Here is a 12,649-nt window from a genome sequence, read left to right as displayed (position 1 = left end):
CTGCCTGCTGTGGTGGTGTCTGAGTCCCACTCAGCAGATGAGATGAAAATTAAGACAGTCAGAAGCCTCACATGCATCCCACACCTATTCCCACCTCTTGCAGAAAAACTCCCTTTTCTTGCTGGTCCCTAGCAGGCCTTTATTACAGGATATGGTTGTTTTCATAATTCTGGCTCTCTTGAGCATGACTATCCAAGGTAATGTACGTCCACACTTCCGACTCCGCCTCAGAGTCATCTGATGTTTTGTGCTCTTACCTGTACGTAGGATGACCCCACACCTCTCTACCTGCCATTCTGCATTCAGGCATTGATCAGGATGTTCCCGATGGAGTTAGAAGCCAAATGCTTTGAAGCTTCCTCTTAGCTGTGGCCTTATAATGCAAAGAATGAGAGAAAGAAAAGACCCCTCAGGTCAGCCAGACCATTACCGTATCTCTCTCGCTATCCAGCCAGCCATCTTTTTTCTTAGATGGCGTATTCCTGAAGTATCCAAACACTGACTCTCCACCAATGCAGTGGGAGCTTTCTATTCTATTAATGCCTTTCTGGCTCTGCTTACAACGTCTTACAGTAAATGTTTGTGCCTTTCATTTTTCCAAAATCCAGCTGACGTATTTCCTCCCCTCTTCCCACCCGACAGAGGGACAGAAACCATGTGACACACAGTATTGTTGTGCTACCAATTGTTGGTGTTCCCTCACCACTGTCGGTTAAGAGGCATTAATTTATCTACAAATACCCAGGCCAGATTCTTTGATGCTCAGTTACAGGCAGCATCAGAGGGTTCTGCTCTTTTATCATGTTAATCACTTCCTGAGCAGTCACTCTCCACAGACTTTCAGAAACACCAAGAGGAACGTGGCTAGACAATTGGCTCCAAGACCTGAACTTGGCTTACCACCACCCCACGCCATCCCAGAAGCTTTCTGAGTTCAGTTCAGAATTCCTGGACCCAGCCCAGCTGGCCAGTTTCAGTCACTTACTGAAGGATCCAGCAACTGACTTGCACGTGCCTAGAAAGCTTGAGTGTTTTCAAACCAGATCAAGACTGGCTGCTCCCAATTTATACTGATACATTAGGAGAAAAAAAAAAACTTTAAAAAAACAGAGAGATTGATCACTGAGAAGCCATGTTATCTATGTGGTTTGAATAGGAGAAATAGGTTTTAAGCAGAGCTCTGCCACTAATTCAGTGTGCAACCTGAGCCACCTACTTAGCCGCTTTCTGCCTCAGTTTCCCTATCAGTGACCAGAGGACAATGATACCCATCTCTGAGCAGTGCTTTGATCAGAGAGGCTACACAATTGCCAGTTACTACCTCTGGGCATGAAGTTCAGTCGTGTAGGACAGTGATGTTGTTTCTAACAGCGCTAGGGAGACTCTAGACTCTAGATTGAGTCAACCACAACCAGCTAATACATGTGCTAATCTGTGTCTATACTAGGTGCAAACTCATGTTCAAGAAAACCACAACCTAGTTCCCTAGTCTAAACAGTGCCTCTGTGTTTGGACCAGGAATAAAGGAGTGAGGAGACAAACATGGTTCTGAACAGGGAGGGTGTGTGGCTGGGAGGAACTTGCTGGCTGATACCCCAAATCTGAGAAACACAAACAGACAATGGTTTTCCCATTGCCTGTGCTCTGGGGACTCCTGTGCTACTCACAGTCTCAGGAGGTTCATGCACAGGGTAGCTAGGTCCAACCACATTCTTAACGGGGAGGGACTTTGCAGCTCTCACTGATTCTTTGGGGTTCATGTGGGCTTCAGGCTTGATAAAAGGAGCTACCCAGCAGAAGCTTGCTCTGCATGGCAGTCAGCTCCAGACTCTATGGTCTCACAGCAGACCCTGACCCCTTCCCATACAAGAAATGACTAAGGCTTCCTCTTAAAGGGGTAGTACATTATACAATACCAGCATTACACTGTGTGTGTCTGTCTGTGTGTTCCTTCTATTTAATTACACTCTGTTTCAGCAAGTCCCTGGTTGATTACTACCCAATTTGATAAAGGCCTGATCCTGCAGCTCTTCCTCATGTAAGTAGACCCATATTCATGTGAATGCACCCACCAAAATACACGTGCCCCTACCACTCCCACAGACCCACACATCTGTTGGACCCGTCTTTGACCCCAAAAGCCAAACGAATGAGAAATCCTACAGAGCAAAACTAAAAGTCAACAGCATCTAAAAACTGAAACACAGCTGGCGGTGTGCCACGCAAGTTCAAATCCCAGACTGGGTCTCTCGCTGCTTTAGTTGGCAGGGATCTGGTGAGTGGGGGAGGGTTAAATGACACAACTCAGATGAGTAAGGGCAACATGACTAGCCTTATATAGGTCAATTCCAAGCCAAAGTCTAGTGGTACCCTATTGTAATACCATGCAAAGGATTGGTGTTCGAGTCTAATCTTCGATCCTTACCTCACCTGGCCTAGAAGGAGCTGGAAGAACTACGAGAACAAGGTGTTCATCCCTGAAGGACCATTGTGACCCCCTCTAGCCTACACTCAGAGCAGTACCGATGATGGGAGTCATGTCCAGCCCTCACTGGGGGGGAGGGAGGTTCACCACAACCTCCAGAGGCTCCAGAGGAGGAAGGAAATTGGGGCTGGTGGAAGGATTTCAGAGGACAAATCCCACAACGGAGCAAGAACCTTGATGCCATTTGCCGAATGCCACTGGAGTGTTGTATTAACCTGTCATTTCTGGCGTGGATCAGGAGGCGCAAAGGCAGAGGTTCTCGGGATGCAGCTCAAAGGGAGGAATTTTTGCCTGAACTAGCAGGAGATCTGTACAGACTGTGTGTGTAGCTTGCACCATCTCCTCTTTTTATGGGATAACAGGAAGCAAAAAATGATCTGCGAAAACATTGTATCCGTACGTGAAGATGTGAGAACCAAACCTAGGTCAAAGCAGTTGTTCACCAGCAGGCATCTAGGAAATGAGCTTTAAATGGCATCATAAAAAATAAATAATGCCACTCAGCTCCTCTTTTATTTTAATGGACAGAGGGGGAACAATAGAGAGTGACAAGGATGGTAGCTGGAGTCTGTTGGATCCACTGGGCAGCGCCTTCCGATCAAAAAGCTCCAGAGACCACCCTTCCCTGGACAATGATTTGAGCTCTGAGCGGGTTGGTTCCCCACCCCACAAGTGAAAAGTAATTTTGTTATGCAGCTTGCCCAAGCAAAATATTACAGACATTGGTTGCAGAGAAGCATGGTGGGTTTCAGACATGGTTCAATGCCCATTAATTATCAAGCTGAGACCAACCAAGTTGTTTCACGTGCCACTGTCATGCTTTGCCATGTTTGTAAAATGTCTCCTTATGGTATTAATAACTGGAGTTTGTGGGTCATAAAATGTAAAAGAGCAAATCTGCAGTGAGTCTGTCAATTAAAAGAGAATTAAAGGCCTTCGCTAACAAAATTATGTCCAAAATGTCAACAACAAGCAAAAAAATAAACCTCTGTTCTTCAGAGTGTAATTCAGCAATAAGAATTCAAGGGCCATGATTTTAAAAGGAGGGGTCAAAAATGTTTACACCCCTACTACGCCCACAGACCCATACATCTGCTGGACCCATCTTTGACCTCAGAAGTCCTAACAAATAAGACAAACCCTAAAGAGCAAAACTAAAAGTCTACAACATTTAAAAACTGAAACACAGCTGGCAGTGTGTCACCATGTTGGAGACATGAGTTCAAATCCCAGACTGGGTCACTCGCAGCTTGAGTTGGCAGGGATCTGGTGAGTGGGGGAGGTCACTGTGGAAGCAGCACGTTTAGTTCCCAGGGGGCAATAACAAACATGCAGCTGGCTGACCAGGAGCAGTATTAACTGAGTTCCATGTCAAGGTCATATTCTACATCCACCCTATGCCAAGGTAAACAAAATTAAAATGCAGTTACCCACCCCACATGCACACTTTCCATTAGGAAAAAGCAAAGAATACATGCTACCAGTTTCTCAATGGCACTGGAGCTTTAAAGAAGTCTCTTGGAATAAGTAATTATTAAACAGTTAAATAGGAGAACTTGGGCTCTAGGAGAGAGTGGGACTGGTCAAAAATAACTATGGATCCAATTTTAGGAGGTGCTGAGCTCCCCAGTCCCATTGAAATCCACAGGAGTTTGAGGACACTCAGTGCTCAGACACTCTGACTGAAAATAATTATGCAAAAAAATCCAGTGTGTGTTTGTTTCACAGGGTTCAAAGTGCACTCATTTTTTGTTATTTTTGGATTTTTTTCCCCATGAAGTTCTTTCCCCCCCCCCAATTTGTTCATTTATTGATTTTCATTTTTCCTTCTCTTCTTTTACTCCTCTTTCTATTTTTTGTTTGTTTGTTTCTTTCTTTTGTAATCACTTTTGAAAATAACTGTGGAAAGAGGAAAAAAGGAACAAAATAAAAGGGAAACAGGAAAGCAGGGGGGAAGTCAAGACATGGAAAATGATAAACAAAACATGAAAAAAGTTTTTAAAGATTTTAAAAGTGGACAATTTTTGGTGAAAATTTTCAATTTTGAATGAAGAGTCATTTTTCCACCAAAAAACTGTTTGTTCAAAACATTTTGACCAGCCCTCTAACGTACAAGATAAACAATATATAGGCTGAAGAAACTTATGAAGAGGAGACATGTAGACCTGAAAGAATGGTCCTGCCCTGGAGAAATAGCGAAGTCTCCCACTCATTTAGCTATATATTCCCCAGTCCATCTTGGTGGATAACATGGCCTATGCCAGGGGTCGGCAACCTGTGGCACACGTGCCAAAGGCGGTAAGCAAGTTGATTTTTAGTGGCACGCTGCTGCAAGCCGGGACCGGCCGCCAGCCCTGCTCAGCCCGCTGCCTGCCAGGGTGAACGGAACCCCAGGCCGGCAGCAGGCTGAGCGGGGCTGGCGGCCGGGACCCCGGCTGGCAGAAGCCGGCGGATGGAACTCCAGACTGGCGATGAATTGAGCCGCTCAGCCCGCCGCCAGTCTGGGGTTCTGTCCACTGGCCCCGCTCAGCCCGCTGACAGTCTTGAGTTCCGGCCACCAGCCCCTTGCCAGCCAGGGTCTCGGCCGCCGGCCCCGCTCAACCTGCTGCCGGCCTAAGTGAACTGAACCCCCGGCCAGCAGCGGGCTGAGCAGGACCAGCGGCCAGGACCCCGGCTGGCAGGAGCCAGCGGAACCCCAGACAGGCAACGGGTGAGCCACTGCCGGTCTGGGGTTCTGTCCACTGGCCCCGTTCAGCCCGCTGAACGTCTGGGGTTCTGGCTGCCGGCCCCTTGCCAGCCGCAGTCCTGGCCATCCGCCCCGCTCAGCCTGCTGCCAGCCTGAGATAGCAGCCATCAGCCCTGCTCACCCAGCTGCTGGTCTGGGGTTCCAGCTGCCCAGCCCCCTGTCAGCGGGGTCCGGGCCTCGGCCCTACTCAGCCCACCTGCCGGCTTGAGGTACCAGCAGCCAGCCCAGGCTCTGCTCCTGGCCTGGGCCCAGCGCTCTGCAGCCCTTATCACAAATTACACTACAATTAGCTTAAAAACTTGAAAACTTAAAAACTTTAAAACTTTGTATATTACAGTAATCGTTAAAAATGTGTAATGTTAATAAATATATAGGTTTCATGAAACAAAGTAGTTGTACTTATGTGCCTCTGCTTAATTTGCGTTTTCAATAATTTACCTTCTAAAAAAATCTTGCATGTCTTGTACCCCCAGAAAGGGCATCTTGCACCCCCAGGGGGTGCGTGCACCCCAGGTTAAGAACCACTGCACTAAACAGATAAGATCTGCATTTTAATTTAATTTTAAATGAAGCTTCTTAAACATTTTGAAGACCTTGTTTACTTTACATACAACAATAGTTTAGTTATATAATATAGACTTAAAGAGAAAGACCTTCTAAAAACATTAAAACGTAATACTGGCATGCAAAACCTTAAATTAAAGTGAATAAATGAAGACTCGGCACACCACTTCTGAAAGGTTGCCGACCCCTGGCCTATGCAACGGTGCCAAGGCCAGTTAAACCCCACAGTGATCAGCTGAACAAGTTCAGCTTCAGTTTGCACAACCATTGTGTGAAATCCGGGCCCCACTGAAGTCAATGGCAAGACGCCTACTGACTTCAATGGGGCTGGAATTCCACCCAGTGTTTTCAATTTTCCAGCACTTCATTGTGCAATTTTCATGCTTGAGACAATGCCATCTTTTTATCTGCTTTGTTTGCATGTGCACGCGTGCACACACTTTATTTATTTATTTATTTTGGACAGCTGCACCTGCCTCTTCTTCTTTACATATCGGGCAGCTTTTCCCATCTGCTCCCTAGATTTTAGAAGGGAGAAGTCCACTGTTACACTGGCCTGAATGAGAACCATCAACAACTCCTTCATTCAAACAACGTGCATGCTACAATTAGAGTGGACTGGCGCTCTTGCTGTAGAGGACTTCAACCAAGGTCTTTCTTCCAATAAACCATGGCTGGCACATGAGCAAAATAACCAAAAGAAATGAGCTAGGACAACATTTCTTAAAATCTATTCACCCACCAGGGGATGGACTGCATGCAGACTCACTAATCAACAGAGCTGCCATCCTCAGCCCAGCTAGCAATAAGTAACAAAGCTAGTCCTCAGAAAGCAACAATCTCTACAAACACAGAAGCCAGGGGGCCGGATTCTGCCCTTGGTTACACCCATGACATTCCATCGGTGTCAATGAAAGCACAAGAATTTGGCCCCTTATCTTAGGCCATGATAGAACCAGAGAAGTGTGGTCAAGAGACTTCTCTGCTCAGATAATTAATTGTTCCACCAGAATTGCTCCTCACAGTATATTCTCCCTGGCTTTAACTAAAAAGATATCTATCTATTTCAAAGATGCACAGATCTCACTCAAAGGTAAATTTTCCTGACATTGAGCCTGAATTCACATATTGGGTTGAACAACATGTAGATTTTTAGCACATCCTACTGCAATAAGGAGACAGCAGAAAGACTCCACTCTGGCCTAAATCCAGTCACTTGTCTGATTATGGGCCAAATCCTGCTCTTACAAGCATTCCCACGGTTTTCAACCAGATTCCTGGTGTGAGCAGGGACTGCAGAATCAGGCCCTCAGAGCGCCTCCAGTCAGACTACTCCGTAGTCAGACACTGGTTAGGATATTTTCATTGAGATAAAATTGGCCCTTTTTTTCTTCTCTGCATTTCCCCAGAGCCAATCGCTCAAGATATCATGGAGGGAGTGACTGACATTCCATGAATACTTGATTTGAACAGTTACAGCAAGTTTAGACCTACTTCACCATATCAAGCGTTCAGGTTTTAATAGCCTGTAATCAGCACAGCCTTTCAGACCTGTGCAGCATTAATATTCCTATAGTCCACCAACCTTGTTTAAAAATAGAAGCTTTCTGATTTTCTTGCAAACAGCAGTAACTAAATGGGGGGGGGGGGGGGAATCAGTCTGTCATTACCAGAGAGAGAATGTGAAGCATCATCTTAAAAAAAAAACTGTTCCCCCCAGTTATTGCATTATATTAATTCTTATTATATTTTGAAATATTATTCCTAATAAATGTTAACATATAACCTACAGCATAAGCAAAGGCAGACATCTGAACATACAGTCTAACAGGAACCTACAAGTCTGATCTTGTAAACATTACTCACATGAGTAAATCTGACTTGTGCAAGTTTTCCTGTTGGTTTTATTGGAACTACTCACATGAGAAAGGGCTGCAGGCTTGAGACCTCAAGAAAAGGTCCAAAGCCCATGAAAGCCAATGGAAATATTCCCCTTGACTTCAATGGGCTCTGGATCAGACTCTCCGTAAGTAAAATACAAGGCCTGATTCAAAGGCTATTTACACCAGTTTAAATTAGGAGTCACCTCACTTAAGTCAGTAGAGTTATCCCAATGTAAACTCAGAATGAGGTCAGAATCTGGCCCAGTCTAGGAAGTATCTTATTTTAAAAAACTCATTACTCTCTTCCATAATTAATGTGCAATGATTTCTTTATATTACTTTATGCTGTATGGTTTGTTGCAAATCATATATGGACTTTGCTCAGTTTGGGTCCTCTGACCATTGGAATTCAAATGACATTGGACTGTAATGCCTAGAAAGTGTACACTTCTAAAAAGATCTCTTTCTCTTGCAGGTAGTTGCTCAAGAGAGTGGCATACTGTATTATTTACAATCTGTCGGAGTGCAGAGGAAACCAATTCATTTGCAAGGTTGGTTCCTTTAACATTACAGAATGTTTGATGAGGGTTAGATCAATATCTGTGTATAGCCACAGTGAAGGAGTCTGATTCCACAACCCTCACAAACCCATGTCTTATGGGATTACTCAGGTGAGTAAAGTCTGCTGGGGTGAGTAAGGACTGCGGCACAGGGCCCATTCATGTGTATGTGGCTGTCCTGTTGATGGGTTTAAACTCTTTCTTTCAACGGCGTACCAGCACTTTCAGATCTTCCCACGTGTGCAAAGTCTATACACCATACCCCTGAAAATAGATTTCTATTGACCCACGAATCACTTAAAGACGAAAAGAAGGAGAGAGAATCCGTCATGCTTAAAGCAAAAGGCTAAGTTAGTTCATAACCCGCTAACACCCTCACCCTGCCCCTGTCTGCCTGGAGTTCAGGCAGGGGGGAAGCCACCGCACTTCACACGCTTCAGACTCAGCCCCCCAGCCCAGCCCCGCACCGGCGCCGCTGGGCAGATCCTTGTTCCTGTCGCGACCAGGACGGTCCTGGGGGACCCAGACCTGGCTGGAGGTGCCCCGGGGCTGGATCGGGCCCGCTGAGGGTTGGGATGTGCAAGTTTGAGGGTCTGATCCGGAGCCCACTGCAGCTAGGGAAGGGGGAAAGGAAAGTCGAGAGGGAGCCACTGCCTGGTTCCCTCCCCGCTTTGCATTATCCAAGCGTCGGAAATCAAAGTGTCCGGGGAGATCCCACGGGCTGCGCTCATTCGTTTGCGAAGAGACCCGACCACGGAGAAGTTGTGTGAGTCTGTCACGTTCAGGGCTCGGCCGTGGCCGGGCAATGAGAAAGGGGAAGGGAAGCATTACCTTGTCGCTGGCAGAGCTCTCCCGCACACTGCCTCGGCGAGCAGGTTGTCAAACACACAGGGACCGCGGCCGGCGCCTGGCTGCTTCTCATCCCACAACAAGAGCCGCACGAGTTCCTCCCAAGAGCCGCCTCTCAGCCTCCTTGCGGGTGCTCCAGGTTTCCTCTTCTCCCGAGCCTTCCTGCCCTCTGATCCCAGCCAGGCTCCCGCAAAGGTCACTGTCGGGAGTTGGACTCCGCGTAGGGAAACGTAGGGAAAGTTTCTTTAAACTAGAAAACAAGGAAGCAGCCTCATAGATCCACTCAGTAGTTGGCGTTTCCCAAAAGATGGCTCACACTTTTCCAGGTAACACACACACACACAAGCAGATCCTTTTGCAGGCTCTCTCTCTCTCTCACAAACACACACACACACAAGCAGATCCTTTTGCAGGCTCTCTCTCTCACAAACACACACACACAAGCAGATCCTTTTGCAGGCTCTCTCTCTCTCTCACACACACACACACAAGCAGATCCTTTTGCAGGCTCTCTCTCTCTCACACACACACACACACACAAGCAGATCCTTTTGCAGACTCTCTCTCTCTCTCACACACACACACACAAGCAGATCCTTTTGCAGGCTCTCTGTCTCTCTCACACACACACACACACACACAAGCAGATCCTTTTGCAGACTCTCTCTCACACACACACACACACAAGCAGATCCTTTTGCAGGCTCTCTCTCTCTCTCACACACACACACACAGAGAGAGAGAGAAGCAGATCCTTTTGCAGGCTCACACACACACACTGAAGCAGATCCTTTTGCAGGCTGCAATCTGTTGGAAGATGCAGAAGGGACAGCAAAGGGAGAGGGGAGGGGTCTGAAGTTCAGGCGGCTCTTGCTAAAGACAAACCAGGGCAGTCTAGAGCGCACCCAACAATTTAAAAAAAAAAAACCACCAAACACTTCAGCAGTGATCCTTCTGCATGTTCAGAGGTCAAGATCCAGCTATGTCTTGCCTGTTGTGTGTATGTGTGTGTCTCAGCAGCTGCCAAGCCAGGACTCTGGGCTGCTTCCCCTCCACGCTGGCTTTTGTAGCCAAGCTTCTACATGTAACACGGGGCATGTCATCTAGCTAATTACTAAACTCCTCAGAGAAAACTGCAACTTGCTGTCAAGAAAGAAACTTCCTGCCACTGAAAGGGGGAGCCTCTCAACAACAACATCATGGGTTTCTCTTTAAATCTTGTTTTGATCCCAATATGCAAGGCAAAGTTTGAAGGAAATTGACTGCCCTGTTCAAGGTCAGACTCTTCTTGGCGACTTCGGAAAGCTGCAAAATATTTCCTGGTGATCAAAAAAATCAAAAGAAATGCTGAGACTTCTTCATCCATGCTCTCTCTTTAAAAGGTTTTTCTATTTGGAAAAGAACAATACAAGGTCTAGCAACCATTTCATTGCAATGAGCCCTGTTATACCCATCCTCTGCTTTGCATCTCCAGAGCATCGTTCATCCAACCACGTCAAAGTACTTTACAAAGCTGAGTCAGTGCCTTTATGCCCCATTTGTGAAAAGGAGAAACTGAGTCAAGGGAAGATTAAATGATTCATCCACAGTAAGTCAGCAGCCAAGCCAGCAATACAAAGTAAATCTCCTGACTCCCAGCCGATTGCTTTGGACACTAGGCAATGTTCCTCTGACAGTACAGAAGTACAAGGATTACAGCTAAAAGTCCAGTGAATGATGCCAAATTCATACCCAGCACAATACATTTAAACCGTTCTATTCTACTCCACAATGTACAATAGCTGAATGCAGACCTGGTGTACCCAGGCACACTTCCACTGACTTCTGTGGCATGGCATCCACTCACACCAACATCACAATACCTCACACTTAACTTGCCCATGCAATTAAATCAATGGCGTCGCTCTGATTTTTCGCTGATTCATCAAACAGTTTTGGTTTCAAGGATTCTCCTAGCTTGAAAAGTTCCAAAATTGTCAAAATGTCCTGGTTCAACTTTTCCACAAGGAAAAGTTTCAGGGTTTTGATTCAAAATGACTTTTCATTTTGAAATGTTAATAAATTTAGACTAAAAATGATTTAAAAGAAAGACAAATTCCAAAATTGAAACAAACAAAACATAGTGTTTGACCTGAGCAGATTTCTTTTTAAATTACTATTATTATTCACAAAAAAATTCAAGATTTCAATTTTTTCCTCATTCAGGCCAGGAAAATGTTTTGAAATCTCAAAAAAAATTGCAGTACTGGAATATCATTTCAGACCCAGCCCTCATCACAAGGCTCAATTCAGCTCAATTTTTACTGTCCATCCTACCTCTCCGATCTCCCTTGTCAGACTACACATTATTTTGTTTTTGCCTATATAAATATTTTGCTCACCGTAAGGAAAGTCTCTGAAAAGAAGAGCAGTTTCACACACTGCTTTTATCTACACTCCTGTTGGAGTGTGTTTGTCCTGATAAATAAGTGATCTGATGGGAGAGAGCAGAAATAACTATTTCTGTTTCAAAAAACATCTCCAAGGTTTGATAAGTCCAAATAATAATAATAATAATAATGGGGGGAACAACGCATTATTTAGGCAAGAGTTAGTGATTGTCATTGCTGCTTTTTTGTTTCATTTAATTGTTGTTTTAAATTATATTGATGTGTTTTACAGGAAGAGGCAGGTGGATGCCATAGAAATAAGATGTATTGGTGTAATTAATAAAATAATCATGATTCGTGATCATCATGATAATCTGAGATTCTACGATTTGATGAAATTCTGAGTATCTCCTCAATTACTCTATATAGTGATAAAGTCTTTTGGATTTTCCATCCTGCTTTTTATTTTTTCTCGGATGCACTGAATTTCAAGTGTTTTATTTGGCTATTTGCTGCACATGGAGGGCTAGGGCCCCGCCCTGCGTTTTATATCGTCACCATCCCCAGCATATGAAGGATTATTCTGGACCAAAAATTAGCCATAAATGCTACAAGTGCTTATCCATTTATAAATTTCCAGTCTTTCTTCTATATTTACAGTGCTAAGTGCCATTCAAACATGGCTTGATTACACTGAGGACAGTACCGTTCATCAGCATGACAGACCATAACAGAGCTCAGGGAACTTCGCTATTTAACTTTCTAACCCCAGAAACATATCAAAATCTGGGCGAGCAGGAGACAGGTCCAGAAAAGGAGATCAGTGTTTGAAACTGTGTGTGCAGTCAAAATTTCAGAAGGGTGAAAGGTGTGTGATATCAGATAGGAATCATTACATTTGGTTTCAGGAATAGATGACAGCTCATTTATCTATATTCATTATGGGGGAAAATCCATTCTTGAATGAATGAATGGGAATGACTGATTGCAATGGGGACATGGTGTGGCAGGTACTGTACCAACTTCCTGACATACACTTCAACCCTAACTCGCAGAAAACCTCCTGTTCCAGTTCTGAGGCTTCAAATGCACCTCAGTCGGGATCTGACGCAACCAAGTTTCTCTTTCCACACATCCCACCATCAGCATAGCTCTGCCAAGGAATCACACTCCTGAACTGTGGCACACCTTGT

The 12,649-nt window shown here is 45.1% G+C and overlaps 1 protein-coding gene across 2 annotated transcripts in view; it reads right to left on the bottom strand.

The window, feature by feature from the left end:
• The window catches only part of ARHGEF9 (Cdc42 guanine nucleotide exchange factor 9), a gene marked incomplete at its 5' end in the record, with an annotated part of 311,752 nt that extends 302,415 nt beyond the window's left edge, over positions 1-9,337 (bottom strand). For both annotated transcript variants that reach the window (XM_084638628.1, XM_084638624.1), the window contains one exon: positions 9,070-9,337. The remainder of the gene's footprint in view (positions 1-9,069) is intronic.
• Positions 9,338-12,649: the final 3,312 nt, after the last annotated feature.

This window comes from Lepidochelys olivacea (assembly GCF_965140295.1).
Source record: "Lepidochelys olivacea isolate rLepOli2 genome assembly, chromosome: 9".
Taxonomy (NCBI): domain Eukaryota; kingdom Metazoa; phylum Chordata; order Testudines; family Cheloniidae; genus Lepidochelys; species Lepidochelys olivacea.
This window is presented reverse-complemented; position numbering and strand designations above follow the sequence as displayed.